Below are 15,121 nucleotides of genomic sequence, written 5' to 3'. Positions count from 1 at the left end.
TTTCATGCTTGAGTGACTTTGAAGTAGTCAGCTGTGAAACTAACCACAATATTTATAAACATCAAGGCAGTTAAGAGCTTTCTGTTAGCCGACACCGATCACGCTTTCTGCCCAACGCTGGATTCTCTGCCGCATCGGAAACCATAGCAGGCGGCGGAGAATCCAGCCCAACATCTCAAATAAATCAAGGGTGACAGCAAAATGTAGCACTCTTAAGACTTAAGTGAATGCTATCTCTTCTTTAATCACCCTTTCTTGTAGTAAGAGTGGGTTCTGCTGTGGATAATTCTGGTATTGAGTAATAAACATATAACCATTTTTTAAACTTGTGAGAAAAGCTGCCCTTTGTCTGTTACAGCACAGAAGGGTCTCTCTAAAACACATCTGATTCAATGTGCAAAAAGGGAAAAATGTTCAACCAATTCTCATCTGTCCATAACTCAGCCCTTTTGCTAAAGTAACAGCTCGGAGAGGCATGAGACTCAGTTTAACAAGGAACACAACATTCAGTTTTACTAAATGGAAATTGGAAGTGCAGAAACTGTAGGTAAACAGATTTAGGATTATCATTATGAAACAAGTTGAACTAATACTTTAGAGTGTCCCTTGGATGGAGATCCTGTGGGAGAATGGACATGGGGTCATTGGGAGTGAAGTGGCATGAAAAACACACGTGTGACATATCATTTGGGTGGGGGCAGGTGAATACTCACCTCCGTGGCGCAGGCCAAGCTCGATGTCGGTGACCGACCATCACCTCCAGGACCCGTTGCTTGTAGGGGGTGGGGACTCTGATGTCCATCAGCCCTCTCCCATCTGTTATGGGACAACTTCTCCTGCGGGGACAGAGAGGGCATTGTGAACTGCATGCTTCATGCATCGCATGGGGGAGCGGACTATGGCTTGGACAGACATGTGCACGTCGATTGGCGGCTGCGGACTCAGTCCACGGCCGTCCTGGTGGGGGACGGGGGGATTGTTCAGCGGGGGGTCCGCCTCATGGATGGCCAGGGGAGCGATCAGGCATCGGGCGCGCGCAATCTCGGTGGGGGGGGGCCTACATTTTTGGTGCCGCTCCGCGGTCCGAGTCTGCCATGTCCCACGGGGTGGGTGAATCAGGCCGCCGCCGTGCACATGCGCGGACTCCCGACCGGAAGTGCGGGGCCCCATATCCGCAGACAGAGCTATGAGAACCACTCCGCGGCCTGCAAGCCCCCTGCAGATGGGAGAATTACTCAGGACTTTCTTAAGGAAGTCCAGAGTGAAACGCCAGCGATTTTATGCTGGCGTGGGGACATAGCCCCATTATTGAAGAATCGAGCCCAGGGTATCCCATCTCGACGTCACCATGTCCAACAGTCAGGTCGGCATCTCCAAATCGTGGATTTGCGCGATGGCATGGCTGCGTGCTGTCTCGGGTTTGCTCTGCTTTTAAGTGGTTTAAGTGCTACTTCCCCTTATTAGTGGGGAGCTTCCGGGTGCGGTCGCAGTGAACAGCCGGCGGGGCAGTCATTTGCAGTGTGAAGCCCGTCCGGCATAATTACCAGCCCTAATTCACGTTTGATATCAGTAGCGGTCCTGCCGGGTTGGTTGTCGGGAAGTACCCCGCATTTCCCGCGAGCTATCACACGTGGAGACTTCTCCGTTAGATTGCGCCCTGAGCCTTTGGAACAGTACACAGACTACGTGGTAATCTGTGAATTTCTGAAGAGTATCTGATTTGAGTCTTTTGATGTGTAAGCCAAATGCTTGTACGAGGAAATTTGAGTTCAGGAGCGGGATTTATCGGCTGTTCCTGTCGGTGGGAAATTCTGGCCCCACGTCGACACATGGGTTTTCTGGTGATGAGGGGTGCTGTCACCAGGAAATCCTGTTGACAACGGCGGGCCCGGTAGATCCCTCTAGTGGGCTGCCTCTGCCGCTGAAAAACTGGTGGCAGGGTGGTCGGTAAATCCCACCCAAGAAGTTTGGTTTTGAATATAAATAACTGCGTTCATTGTACGACAGGAGAGAGAGAGAATCAAACTGTATTGATTTCCTCTTACTACCTATCCATAAGCAGAAAGGCACTTTGAATCAACTTGTTTTTTAAGAATAAGCGGTGGGATAATTTTGGTTCGGCGTTCGGCCGGAGAATCCACATTTTTGTCGGAATCGGGGCGGCGCTATTGTTGCAATGCTCTGCCCTCTCAAAAACGGCGTACCCGAGTACGCCACATGCTGTATGGACGTCCTCAGGACGTCACCTGAGGCCCTCCCCCGATGCTCCGTCCCTGATGGGGCGAGTCCCCGATGGTGTGGGGCGCGTGTCCTCACAGTGTTCGGGAATCGCGCATGGCGGCTGTGGACTGTGTCCAGCGCTGCCACAGTCAGGGGGAGCCGTTGCTGGCAGGGGGGGCTTTGGCGGGGGCAAGGAGGACTGGTGGGGGGTGGTCCGGGGGTTTACAGGGTGTGGCGAGGGGGGTTACAGAGGGCAGTTTTTGGCATGTGTGGCCAGGGACCTGGCCATTCTGCGGCCATATCCGCAGGTAAAACCGGGATTGCATGGCTGCTAGCCCTACACCGGACGGAGGAAATAACACCAGAAGTGTAATGGCTGTCAGGCAGGAGCCTCTGTGCTGGAGTACTCGTTGATATCCACACATAAATCTGTCCTGTAAAATTGCATCTGAAAGACGGCAGCTTGCACAATGCAGCACTCGACTAACCCAGGTGAAAGACTCAAGTGGGTTTTAACTCACATTTCCTTAGATCCACAAGTAAGGCAACTTCTAACTGAACCAAGCTGACACATGGATTGTGGTAGTCACCACTGTTATATTATATTGTATGATGTGGAGATGCCGGCGTTGGACTGGGGTGAGCACAGTACGAAGTCTTACAACACCAGGTTAAAGTCCAACAGGTTTGTTTCAATGTCACTAGCTTTCGGAGCGCTGCTCCTTCCTCAGGTGAATGAAGAGGTCTGTTCCAGAAACACATATATAGACAAATTCAAAGATGCCAAACAATGCTAGGAATGCGAGCATTAGCAGGTGATTAAATCTTTACAGATCCAGAGATGGGGTAACCCCAGGTTAAAGAGGTGTGAATTGTCTCAAGCCAGGACAGTTGGTAGGATTTCGCAGGCCAGATGGTGGGGGATGAATGTAATGTGACATGAATCCCAGGTCCCGGTTGAGGCCGCACTCATGTGTGCGGAACTTGGCTATAAGTTTCTGCTCGGCGATTCTGCGTTGTCGCGGGTCCTGAAGGCCGCCTTGGAGAACGCTTACCCGGAGATCAGAGGCTGAATGCCCTTGACTGCTGAAGTGTTCCCCGACTGGAAGGGAACATACCTGCCTGGTGATTGTTGCGCGATGTCCGTTCATTCTTCCACAGACCCCAAGAGGCCAACAGCGAACCCAAGCAGACTACCAATGAACCCTAACAGCAGACCGAGAGATCTGCGGTGCGGCAACCGAAGAGGAAAGAGTCGAATTGGACCCCTCCGGAAGGCCGCAGCCTTAGACTCGACATGTATGCTCAAGCCGTCAGGAGTTGCATCAATGCCAGATTCATCAGTCGCATTCACAAGACAACCCCGAACGTCACCCAGCACAACGCAATGCCATCCGCGCTCTCAAGACCAACCACAGCATCGTCATCAAACCAGCAGACTGTCGTACTGAACAGAACGGACTACTGCAAAGAAGTATACCGACAACTGAACAACCAAGAACACTACAGACAGTTACCCGCAGATCCGACCAAGGAACACATCCGCCAACTTAACAGACTGATCAAGACCTTGGATCCAGATCTTCAGAGCACCCTACGTGCTCTCATCCCACGTACTCCCCGCATTGGAGATCTCTACTGCCTCCCGAAAATACATAAGGCCAACACACCAGGCCGCCCTATCGTTTCAGGCAATGGGACCCTGTGTGAGAACCTCTCTGGCTACATCGAGGGCATCTTGAAACCCATCGTACAAGGTACACCCAGCTTCTGTCGCGACACGACGGACTTCCTACAGAAACTCAGCACCCATGGACCAGTTGAACCAGGAACATTCCTCGTCACAATGGACGTCTCGGCACTCTACACCAGCATCCCCCATGACGACGGCATTGCTGCAACAGCCTCAGTACTCAACACCGACAACTGCCAATCTCCAGACGCAATTCTGCAACTCATCCGCTTCATTCTGGATCACAACGTCTTCACCTTCGACAACAAGTTCTTCATTCAGACGCACGGAACAGCCATGGGGACCAAATTCGCACCCCAATACGCCAACATCTTCATGCACAAGTTTGAACAGGACCTACTCACCGCACAGGACCTTCAACCGATGTTATACACCAGATACATCGATGACATTTTTTTCCTTTGCACCCACGGCGAAGAATCACTGAAACGACTACACAATGACATTAATAAGTTCCATCCAACCATCAGACTCACCATGGACTACTCTCCAAAATCAGTTGCATTCTTGGACACACTCGTCTCCATCAAGGACGGTCACCTCAGCACTTCGCTTTACCGCAAACCCACGGATAACCTCATGATGCTCCACTTCTCCAGCTTCCACCCTAAACACATTAAAGAAGCCATCCCCTATGGACAAGCGCTCCGTATACACAGGATCTGCTCAGACGAGGAGGAGCGTAACAGACATCTACAGACGTTGAAAGATGCCCTCGTACGAATGGGATATGGCACTCGACTCGTCGATCGACAGTTCCAACGCGCCACAGCGAAAAACCGGACCGACCTCCTCAGAAGACAAACATGGGACACAACCGACAGAATGCCCTTCGTCGTCCAGTACTTCCCCGGAGCGGAGAAACTACGTCATCTTCTTCACAGCCTTCAACACGTCATTGATGACGATGAACATCTTGCCAAGGTCATCCCCACACCCCCACTACTTGCCTTCAAACAACCGCGCAACCTCAAATGAACCATTGTTTGCAGCAAACTACCCAGTCTTCAGAACAGTGACCACGACACCACACAACCCTGTCATGGTAATCTCTGCAAGATGTGCCAGATCATCGACATGGATACCACTATTACACTTGAGAACACCACCCACCAGGTACGCGGTACATACTCGTGCGACTCGGCCAACGTTGTCTACCTCATACGCTGCAGGAAAGGATGTCCCGAAGCGTGGTACATTGGCGAGACCATGCAGACGCTGCGACAACGAATGAACGGACATCGCGCAACAATCACCAGGCAGGAATGTTCCCTTCCAGTCGGGGAACACTTCAGCAGTCAAGGGCATTCAGCCTCTGATCTCCGGGTAAGTGTTCTCCAAGGCGGCCTTCAGGACCCGCGACAACGCAGAATCGCCGAGCAGAAACTTATAGCCAAGTTCCGCACACATGAGTGCGGCCTCAACCGGGACCTGGGATTCATGTCACATTACATTCATCCCCCACCATCTGGCCTGCGAAATCCTATCAACTGTCCTGGCTTGAGACAATTCACACCTCTTTAACCTGGGGTTACCCCATCTCTGGATCTGTAAAGATTTAATCACCTGCTAATGCTCGCATTCCTAGCATTGTTTGGCATCTTTGAATTTGTCTATATATGTGTTTCTGGAACAGACCTCTTCATTCACCTGAGGAAGGAGCAGCGCTCCGAAAGCTAGTGACATTGAAACAAACCTGTTGGACTTTAACCTGGTGTTGTAAGACTTCGTACTATTATATTGTATGTACTGCACTGCTTACGAGGGTATTACGGTAAGGCCCCTGTACTACAGGTATGGGGGTAGATCCCTGTCTGCTGGCTCCACCCAGTAGGCGGAGTATAAATGTGTGTGCTCTCCGAACTGCAACCATTTCGGCAGCAGCTGTAGGAGGCCACACATCTCTGTGTAATAAAGCCTCGATTACTCTCTACTCTCGTCTCGCCGTACTTGATAGTGCTTCATGGATAAGATTCATATTGTACCTGCACCAATAAAACACCAAAAGGCAAATTTCAGTGATCCCTTTCCATCTCTATTTGTGTGGAAATGCAACTACAGTCCAGAATCCTTGCTGACCATAGTGCAGGTTTTTTTTGATAATAATGATCTTTATTATTGTCACAAGTAGGCTTACATTAACACTGCAATGAAGTTACTGTGGAAATCCCCTCATTGCTACATCTGCTCGGGTGCCCTGAGGGAGAATTCAGAATGTCCAAATTACCTAAACTGCACGTCATTCGGGACATGTGGGCGGAAACTGGAGCAGCCGGAGGAAATCCACGCAGACATGGGGAGAATGTGCAGACACCGCACAGACAGTGACCCAAGCTGGGAGTCGAACCTGGGTCCTTGCTGCTTTGAAGCAAAGTACTGACCACTGTGCTACCGTTGTCATCAGTTTGCATACACTAAGTTTACAACCACCATTTTGTTTTGTTACTCTGCACAATTTTAACAATAAAGAAGGTTGTGCTATGGAGAAGGACGAGAGTGAGACAGGTTATTTTAACATTTGCTGACGCTCTGTGAAGCCATTCTTGAATTATTTCATATCTGCCACTTTTTAATTAAAATTAATTGAGGCCGATATTTTCTTCTGATCAAGAGTGTTTTCCCTCCTGGCTCTTATGCAAATGAGCAAGATTAGCATTAATAAAATAAATAAGTTAACAGTTTTAGATGCTGAATAAGAACCATCAAGTAATAACAAAACTCACAAAGCGTGAAGATCTATTTAAACGCACATAACTGGAAAGAGGCGATACTCAAACTTGTGCAACAGTGATATCTAATAATTAAAAATTCGAGCTTATCACGAATCAAGCTTGAATTGCAATAGAAGATATATTAATCGGAATCAAACAAAACCAACTTTTAATTTTTATTTTTCCATATCAGAGAAAGATTATCAAACAGGAACAAAGATATCCTCCAGGAATATGATGTATTACATTTGGTGGATATCGATAAAACCATTCTTTAGTTTTGCATCATCCCCATTTAATTAAAAATTAACAGACTTTTATTTTATCAGGTTATTCCAAAATTTGAAAGGAAGAGAATGTATTATTTTCTGAATAATTTTCGTGCAGATCCATACATCTCGGCCGGGATTCTCCAACCCCGTGCTGGGTCGGAGAATCTCCGGGGGACTCGAAAATTGTGCCCCGACTACCCGATTCTCCCCTGCCGATTCTCGGGCGCCTGCAGGATTCCCGCCATGCCGGTCGGGGGCTGTTGAAAGCGGACTCCCCCGGCGATTCTCCGGGCCTTGACGAGCCGAGTGGCTGAGTCCCGTCACCGTGGGTTACTCAGGTCCCACACGGCGGGACCTGGAAGGTGTGTCTGCAGGGGCCGTCCTGGAGGGAGAGGGGTGGTGGGGGGATCCGACCCTGGTGGGGGGCTCCCACGGTGGCCTGGCCCGCGATCGGGGCCTACCGATCGGCGGGCGGGCTGGTTCTGTGGGGGGCCTATGTTCCTCCATGCCAGGCCCCTGTAGGGCTCTGCCATATTGCCCGGGGGCCGGCGCGGAGAAGTGAACCCCGGCTCATGCGCGGAATCATGCCGGCCGCAGCTCGCATCCGCGGAATCACGGCAGCTGTTCCACGCATGCGCGAACTCGCGCTGGCCATTCCGCGCTGGCTGGAGCTGAGGGGACCACTCAGGAGCCGACCTAGCCCCCTAGGAAGGGAGAATTCCCCATTATCGGGGACTGTTGATGCCGGAGTGGTTGGCGCCGTTTTTCACGCCGGAGTGGGGACATAGCCCCATTATTGGAGACTCCCGCCCCTCGTCTTTACTTCCTAATAATTCCAAGGGTTCGAACTTAAAAGGAATATACTAATTCTGAATCCAGTGACATGTAAGTATCAGAACAATACATATTATTCAGTTTGCTTGTATGTGTGCAATGTTGTTCAATATGCATAGTTTTAATTATGTAACTTGCTTTCGGGTTCTCTGTCAATCTGAAGTAACATTTATGAATTTTATCTTAACAACCTTTGTAAACAATTGGGTTTAAATTTCTGTTTATGGGATAATTTGCAGTTGAGGCAGTGCTTTGCGAGGAACTGAAGTTAAAGGATATTTATTACTTTAAAGGTACTAAACGTTTTGGGTTTAAGGAATTGTATTTGTTTTAAGTATACGGTGTATTTGAGGGATTCTTTGTGGGCTTTGAAGAATAAACAAACGGTTTGAACTCAGCAGCATGAACTTAGTATGACAGTTTCATTCTTGGTGTTGTGTGGTTAAATTTTGTTCTTAATGGTTTTGATATCTATAGGATTTGGGTTAACATACGTTGATGTGAATGTTTACAATAGGTTATGTTATTGAGAAGAGAGCATAACATTCTACGTAAAACTGCAATGCATCACAAGGATGTGTCGTTTGTCCATGATCGAATGTATCTCCGGGGCCCAGGGAATAAGGGATGAACAGTTGTCTGCAGCCTACATGACTCTAGTTGTCATGTTCTGTAGACTGGCCGAAGTGAATGATGAACTACAAAACATCTAGGGTGGGATTCTCCGAAACACCGCCGGGTCGGAGAATAGCCGGGGGGGGGCGTCATGAATCCTGCCCCACCACTCCGACGGCGGCTGCCAAATTCTCCGCCACCAGTTTTTGGGCGGGGCAGGGATCACGTCGCACCGGTCGGGGCCGTTGGCAGTGGCCCCCCCCGGCGATTCTCCGGGCCCCGATGGGCCGTGAAATACACAAGGTCCATACCAGCGGGACCTGGCTCTGAGGGCGGTTAGCGGTGTCCTCTAGGTGGTGCGGAGGGATACGGCCCCGGGGGTGGGGGGGGGTGGGGGCACGGTGGCCTGGCCCGCGATCGGGGCCCACTGATCTGTGGGCGGGCCTGGGCCATGGGGGCACTCTTTCCCTCCGCGCCGGCCTCTGTAAAGCTCTGCCATGGCCGGCGCGGAGAAGAAACCCCCTGCGCATGCGCTGGGATCACACCAGATATTCTGCGCATGCACCAGAACACGCGGCGCCAAGCACTCCAGCGCCGGCCTAGCCCCCGGAAGTGCGGAGTGATGTGTTGGGTGCTCTGGATCCGTGGAACACATACAGGCCACCAACACTTAAAATAGTGCAACACTATTTAATTAAGTTAGAAACTGTTGAACATACTTTCACTGTGGGTTAACATGATGTTAGATTAAACTAAAGATCTATGCCTGGGGCAGCATGGTGGCCTAGTGGTTAGCACAGCTGCCTCATGGCATTGAGGTCCAAGGTTCGATCCCAGCTCTGGGTCACTGTTTGTCTGAAGTTTGCACATTCTCCCCGTGTCTACGTGGGTTTCGCCCCCGCAACCCAAATATGTGCAGAGTAGGTGGATTGGCCACACTAAATTGCCCCTTAATTGGAAAAAATAATTGAGTAATCTCAATTGATTTTTAAAAAAAGATCTATGCCTGTGCGAACCAGTCTATGCACTCAGCACATGGTGAGGATCTGTGCTGTAAGCTGTAAGCTCTGTCCTTGTAGGAGGCTGCATCCCGAATGAGCGGGAACTCTGATGCCCCCTGTCTTTCTAGTGCGTGTGCTCTAACTGGTGATTGGCTGCGGTGTTGTGCGTGTTGATTGGTCTTGCTGTGTGTCCATCAGTGTGTGTGTCTGCACCATGATATACTGGTGTATATTATGACATCCCCCCTTTTATAAAAGAATGTATGTGTGTGGCAAGAAATAATGTATGGTGAGAATGTTCCTAACTACATATGGGGTGCAAAGACATATGTACAGGACTACGTACATGAGAACTAAGCTATTTACATGGGAAGGTGCCTGGTGCAGAGAAGCAGTATGCAACAAGAATAACGAGATCAACACTATATACAAACCAGGGAAATGATCAAACAAAGCAACCAAACAATTCAGAGCGTCTATAAGTCCGCAAAGTTCATAAATTAAGTCTCTGAGGTGGGCAACGAATTCTGGTTGACGGCCTCAAGGGTGGGTCGAGAGCCGCCGTTTCAGGAGCGGGCTGGACTGCATCAGAGTCAGGGAGAGGCAGAGTGACAGGGAGTTCTGCATAGTCCATGGCAGGGTCAGCAGGAGGGCGAGGCAACAGTGGAGGATCACGTGGCGAGCGTGGAACGAGACGAAGGGCGCGTCGATTGCTGCGCAGAATAGAGCCATCCTGTAGATGAACCAGGAACGAGCGGGGGGCCACCTGCCGAAGGACAACAGCGGTTGCAGACCAGCCCCCATCCGGAAGATGGACACGGACATTGTCTTTTGGAGCCAGAGCAGGGGGATCAGCTGCACGGGAGTCATGAACCGCCTTGTGCTGTGCACGAGACAGCTGCATCCGACGAAGGACCGGAACGTGGTCGAGGTCTGGGACATGGATGGACGGCACCGTCGTCCTCAGGGTGCGACCCATGAGTAACTGGGCTGGCGACAGGCCAGTGGACAGCGGGGGTGGGTGGGGGGGCGGGGGTGGGGGGGGGGAGCGATAGGCCAGCAAGGCAAGGTGGAAACCCAGCATCGGCAGCCTTGCATAGGAGCTGTTTGACTATATGTACTCCCTTCTCCGCTTTGCCATTGGATTGGGGTTACAGGGGACTGGATGTCACATGGGCAAAATTATACCACCTGGCAAAGTTGGTCCATTCCTGGCTGGCGAAGCAGGGGCCATTGTCTGACATAACCGTGAGCGGGATGCCGTGTCGAGCAAATGTTTCTTCACATGCACGAATGATGGCAGACGAGGTGATGTCGTGCAACCGTATCACCTTCGGGTAATTCGAAAAGTAGTTCATGATCAGGACATAGTCTCTACCCAGCGCGTGGAACAGGTCAATGCCCACCTTGGTCCATGGTGACGTGACCAACTCATGGGGCTGCAGGGTCTCACATGGTTGGGCTGGCTGGAAGCACTGACAAATGGGGAAGTTGAGCACTGCGTTGGCTATGTCCTCATTAATGCTGGGCCAGTACACTGCCTCTCGGGCCCGTCAGCGGCACTTTTCCACGCCAAGGTGGCCCTCATGTAATTGTTCCAGGACAAGTTGGCGCATGCTATGCGGGATGACAATGCGATCCAGTTTTAGAAGAACCCCGTCTACTACCGCCAGATCATCTCTGACATGATAGAACTGAGGGCATTGGCCCTTGAGCCACCCGTCGGTTAGGTGGCGTATGACATGCTGTAGCAAGGGGTCAGCCGCCGTCTTGCGGCGAATTTGGACGAGGCGTTCATCCATGGCAGGTAGATTGGAGGCCGCGAATGCCACATGGGCGTCAACCTGGCAGACAAATCCCGCTGGGTCACATGGAATGTTGACTGCCCTGGAGAGAGCATCAGCAATGATGAGGTCTTTGGCTGGGGTGTATACCGGCTGGAAGTGTATACCAGCTAATCCCAGAGTTGAGGGGCTTAGATTATGACGAGAGGTTGACTGGACTGGGACTGTACTCATTGGAGTTTAGAAGGATGCGGGGGGGATCTTATTAAAACATATAAAATTATGAAGGGAATAGATAGGATAGATGCGGGCAGGTTGTTTCCACTGGTCGGGGAAAGCAGAACTAGGGGGCATTGCCTCAAAATAAGGGGAAGTAGATTTAAGACCGAGTTTAGGAGGAACTTCTTCACCCAAAGGGTTGTGAATCTCTGGAATTCCTTGCCCAGTGAAGCAGTTGAGGCTCCTTCTCTAAACATTTTTAAGAAAAAGATAGATACCTTTCTAAAGAATAAAGGGATTCGGGGATATGGTGTACGGGCCGGAGAGTGGAGCTGAGTCCACAAAGATCAGCCATGATCTCATTAAATGGCGGAGCAGGCTCGAGGGGCCAGGTGGCCTACTCCTGTTCCTAGTTCTTATGTTCTTATGTTCTTATGGAAGTCATATCGCCGGAGCTTGAGAAGAATACGCTGGAGGCGAGGCGTCATATCGTTCAAGTCTTTCTGTATTATATTGACGAGCGGGCGATGGTCGGTTGCGATGGTGAATTGAGGAAGTCCGTAGACATAATCGTGAAACTTAACCACACCGGTCAGAAGGCCCAGACACTCCTTTTCTATCTGCGCGTAGCGCTGCTCCGTGGGGGTCATCGCACGTGACGCATATGCAACGGGGGTCCATGATGAGGCCTCATCGTGTTGAAGGAGCACTGCCCCAATGCCGGATTTACTGGCATCGGTCGAAACTTTGGTCTCCTTCGCTGGATCAAAGAAAGCTAAAACGGGCCAGTTTTGCTTTGAATTCTCTCCATTCGCGCTCGTGGGCAGAGAGCCATTGGAAGTCTGTCGTCTTCCTGACCAGGTTCCTGAGAGCCGTGGTATGAGAGGCGAGGTTAGGGATGAATTTCCCTAAAAATTGACCATGCCCAAAAATCGGAGGACTGCCTTCTTGTCCTCTGGTATTTTCATAGCTGTGATGGCAGCTACCTTGTCCGCCTCTGGCTGCACACCCAATTGGGAGATGTGGTCCCCGAGGAACTTGAGTTCCGTCTGACCAAATGAGCATTTGGCCCTGTTGAGGCGGAGGCCATGCTCATGTATACGTCTGAATATGCGCTGGAGGCGACTAACATGCTCTTGCGGGGTGGTGGACCAAATGATTATGTCATCGACATAGACGCGAACACCTTCAATGCCTTCCATCATTTGTTCCATAATCCTATGGAACACTTCTGATGCAGAGATGATCCCGAACGGCATCCTGTTGTAACAATATCTGCCAAAGGGGGTCTTAAATGTGCAAAGTTTCCTGCTGGGTTTGTCGAGCTGGATTTGCCAGAATCCTTTTGAGGTGTCGAGTTTGGTGAAGAGCATGGCGTGAGCCATCTCACATGTGAGCTCTTCGCGCTTGGGAGTTGGATAATGCTCCCTCATGATATTGCGATTTAGATCCTTGGGATCAATGCAAATTCTCAATTCGCCGGAAGGCTTTTTTACACATACCATGGAACTGACCCAGTCGGTCGGTTCCGTGACTTTGGAAATCACTCTTTGGTTCTGGAGGTCCTGCAGCTGCTGCTTGAGGCGGTCCTTAAGGGGTGCTGGGACCCTGCGAGGTGCGTGCACCACAGGCGTGGCATTTGGTTTTAATAAAATCTTGTAGGTGTACGGGAGCGTGCCCATGCCCTCGAAGACTTTGTGGTACTGGTTGATAATGGCGTCGAGCTGCGCCCTGAAGTCAGTGTCCTGAAAGGCAGACGCCTCAGCAGGAGAGAGAGAGTGAACTCTCTGAACTAGGTTCAACAACTTGCATGCCTGCGCGCCAAGCAGGGTGGCTTTCGAGGAGCCCACGATTTCAAAGGGAAGGATGGCTTTGCGTGACTTGTGCGTCACTTCGAGCAGACACGAGCCGCTGGCAGCAATGGCATTGCCATTATAATCTAATAGCTGGCAGGCTGATGGCAGGATGGCTGGTTTGACACGAAGGCTTTGGAGGTCAGACCACGCAATGAGACTGGCGGAGGCACCAGTGTCCAGACGGAATTGTATTTGGGACCGGTTGACCGTAAGGGTGGCACACCACTCATCGTCTGGATCGATGCTGTATACTGATAGAGGCTGGATTCTTTGCTTCGGGGACACCCTGTTTTTTTGTAACGATACCGACTCGAAAAGGCGCCTTCGGGTCCTTGGTGTCAATATCGGGTAGTAGGTCCGCATCGGATTCGGTGACCGTGGGTTGAATGGCCCGGACATCACTGCGAGGCTGGCCGGAGCGATACAAATTGGCAGGCTGAACTGATCTGCAGAAAGCAGCATGGTGGCCAAGTTTGCCACATCTCAGGCATTGTTGGGATTTAGCAGGACATTGCCGCTTTAAGTGGGCAGAGCCACAACTGCCGCACGTTGTAGCGTCAGTACGTTTGCTGCGCCACTGCGCATGCGCGGTGCGGCCATACATGGTGCGTGTGAAAAGCGCGCAAAATGGCCGCCCTCATCCAGGCTGAGGCCCTGGAGTTGCTCAATTGCTTGGACCCATTCTGCCTCGTGGGGACCTCGTTTCAGCCGTTTGGATCTGGGAATACCGACTAGTGGCGTGTTCGTGTAGCATGCAGGTCTCGATGGCGGTCACTAGGGTGAGCTGCTTTACCTTGAGGAGCTGCTGGCGTAGGGGGTCCGACTGATCACCGAAAGCGATCTGGTCATGGAGTCGGAGGTGGACCCGTAATTACAGGACTGCGCAAGGATGCGAAGGTGGGTGAGAAAGGACTGGAAAAGTTCATCCTTACCTGCAAACGCTGTTGGAACACGTAGCGCTTGAAACTTTCATTCACCTCGATGTTGCAGTGAGTGTCAAACTTGAGGAGGACCGTCTTGAATTTTGATTTATCTTCATCATCAGCAAAGGTGAGAGAATTGAAAATGTGGATGGCATGTTCCCCGGCCGTGGATAGGAAGAGACCGATCTTCTTGGTGTCCGAGGCATCTTCCTGGTCTGTGGCTTCCAGGTAGAGCTGGAAGCATTTGAATATCTTCCAGTTGGCCCCCAGGTTACCGGTGATGCGGAGCGGCGGTGGCGGGCGGAAGCTGTCCATTTTGCAGGATGGCTATATGCTGGTGGAAGGCAGATCACTTTCGGTAGGTCTAAGAAGTTCTAATATCCCTCAACTCCTGGTATCATGATGTGTTGGGTGCTCTGGATCCGTGGAACACATATAGGCCACCAACACTTAAAATAGTGCAACACTATTTTATTAAGTTAGAAACTGTTGAACATACTTTCACTGTGGGTTAACACGATGTTAGATTAAACTAAAGACCTATGCCGGTCCGAACCAGTCTATGCACTCAGCACATGGTGAGGATCTGTGCTGTAAGCTGTGAGCTCTGTCCTTGTAGGAGGCTGCATCCCAAATGAGCGGGAACTCTGATACTCCCTGTCTTTATAGTGCGTGTGCTCTAACTGGTGATTGGCTGCGGTGTTGTGTCTGTTGATTGGTCTTGCTGTGTGTCCATCAGTGTGTGTGTATCTGCACCATGATATACTGGTGTATATTATGACACGGAGGATTCCGCAACTTCCGGGCAGCCCGACGCCGGAGTGGTTCACGCCACTCTTTGGCACTGGTACGGTCCGCCCGCTAGTTGGGGGAGAATCCTGGCCCTAGTTTCAATAATTTATTATGGAACAACTGCGTGATAAGATAACTGGG

Source organism: Scyliorhinus torazame, chromosome 5, assembly GCF_047496885.1.
Source record: "Scyliorhinus torazame isolate Kashiwa2021f chromosome 5, sScyTor2.1, whole genome shotgun sequence".
NCBI classification, from domain to species: Eukaryota; Metazoa; Chordata; class Chondrichthyes; order Carcharhiniformes; family Scyliorhinidae; genus Scyliorhinus; species Scyliorhinus torazame.
The sequence above is the reverse complement of the archived record's forward strand: the minus strand, read 5'-3'. Positions refer to the sequence as shown.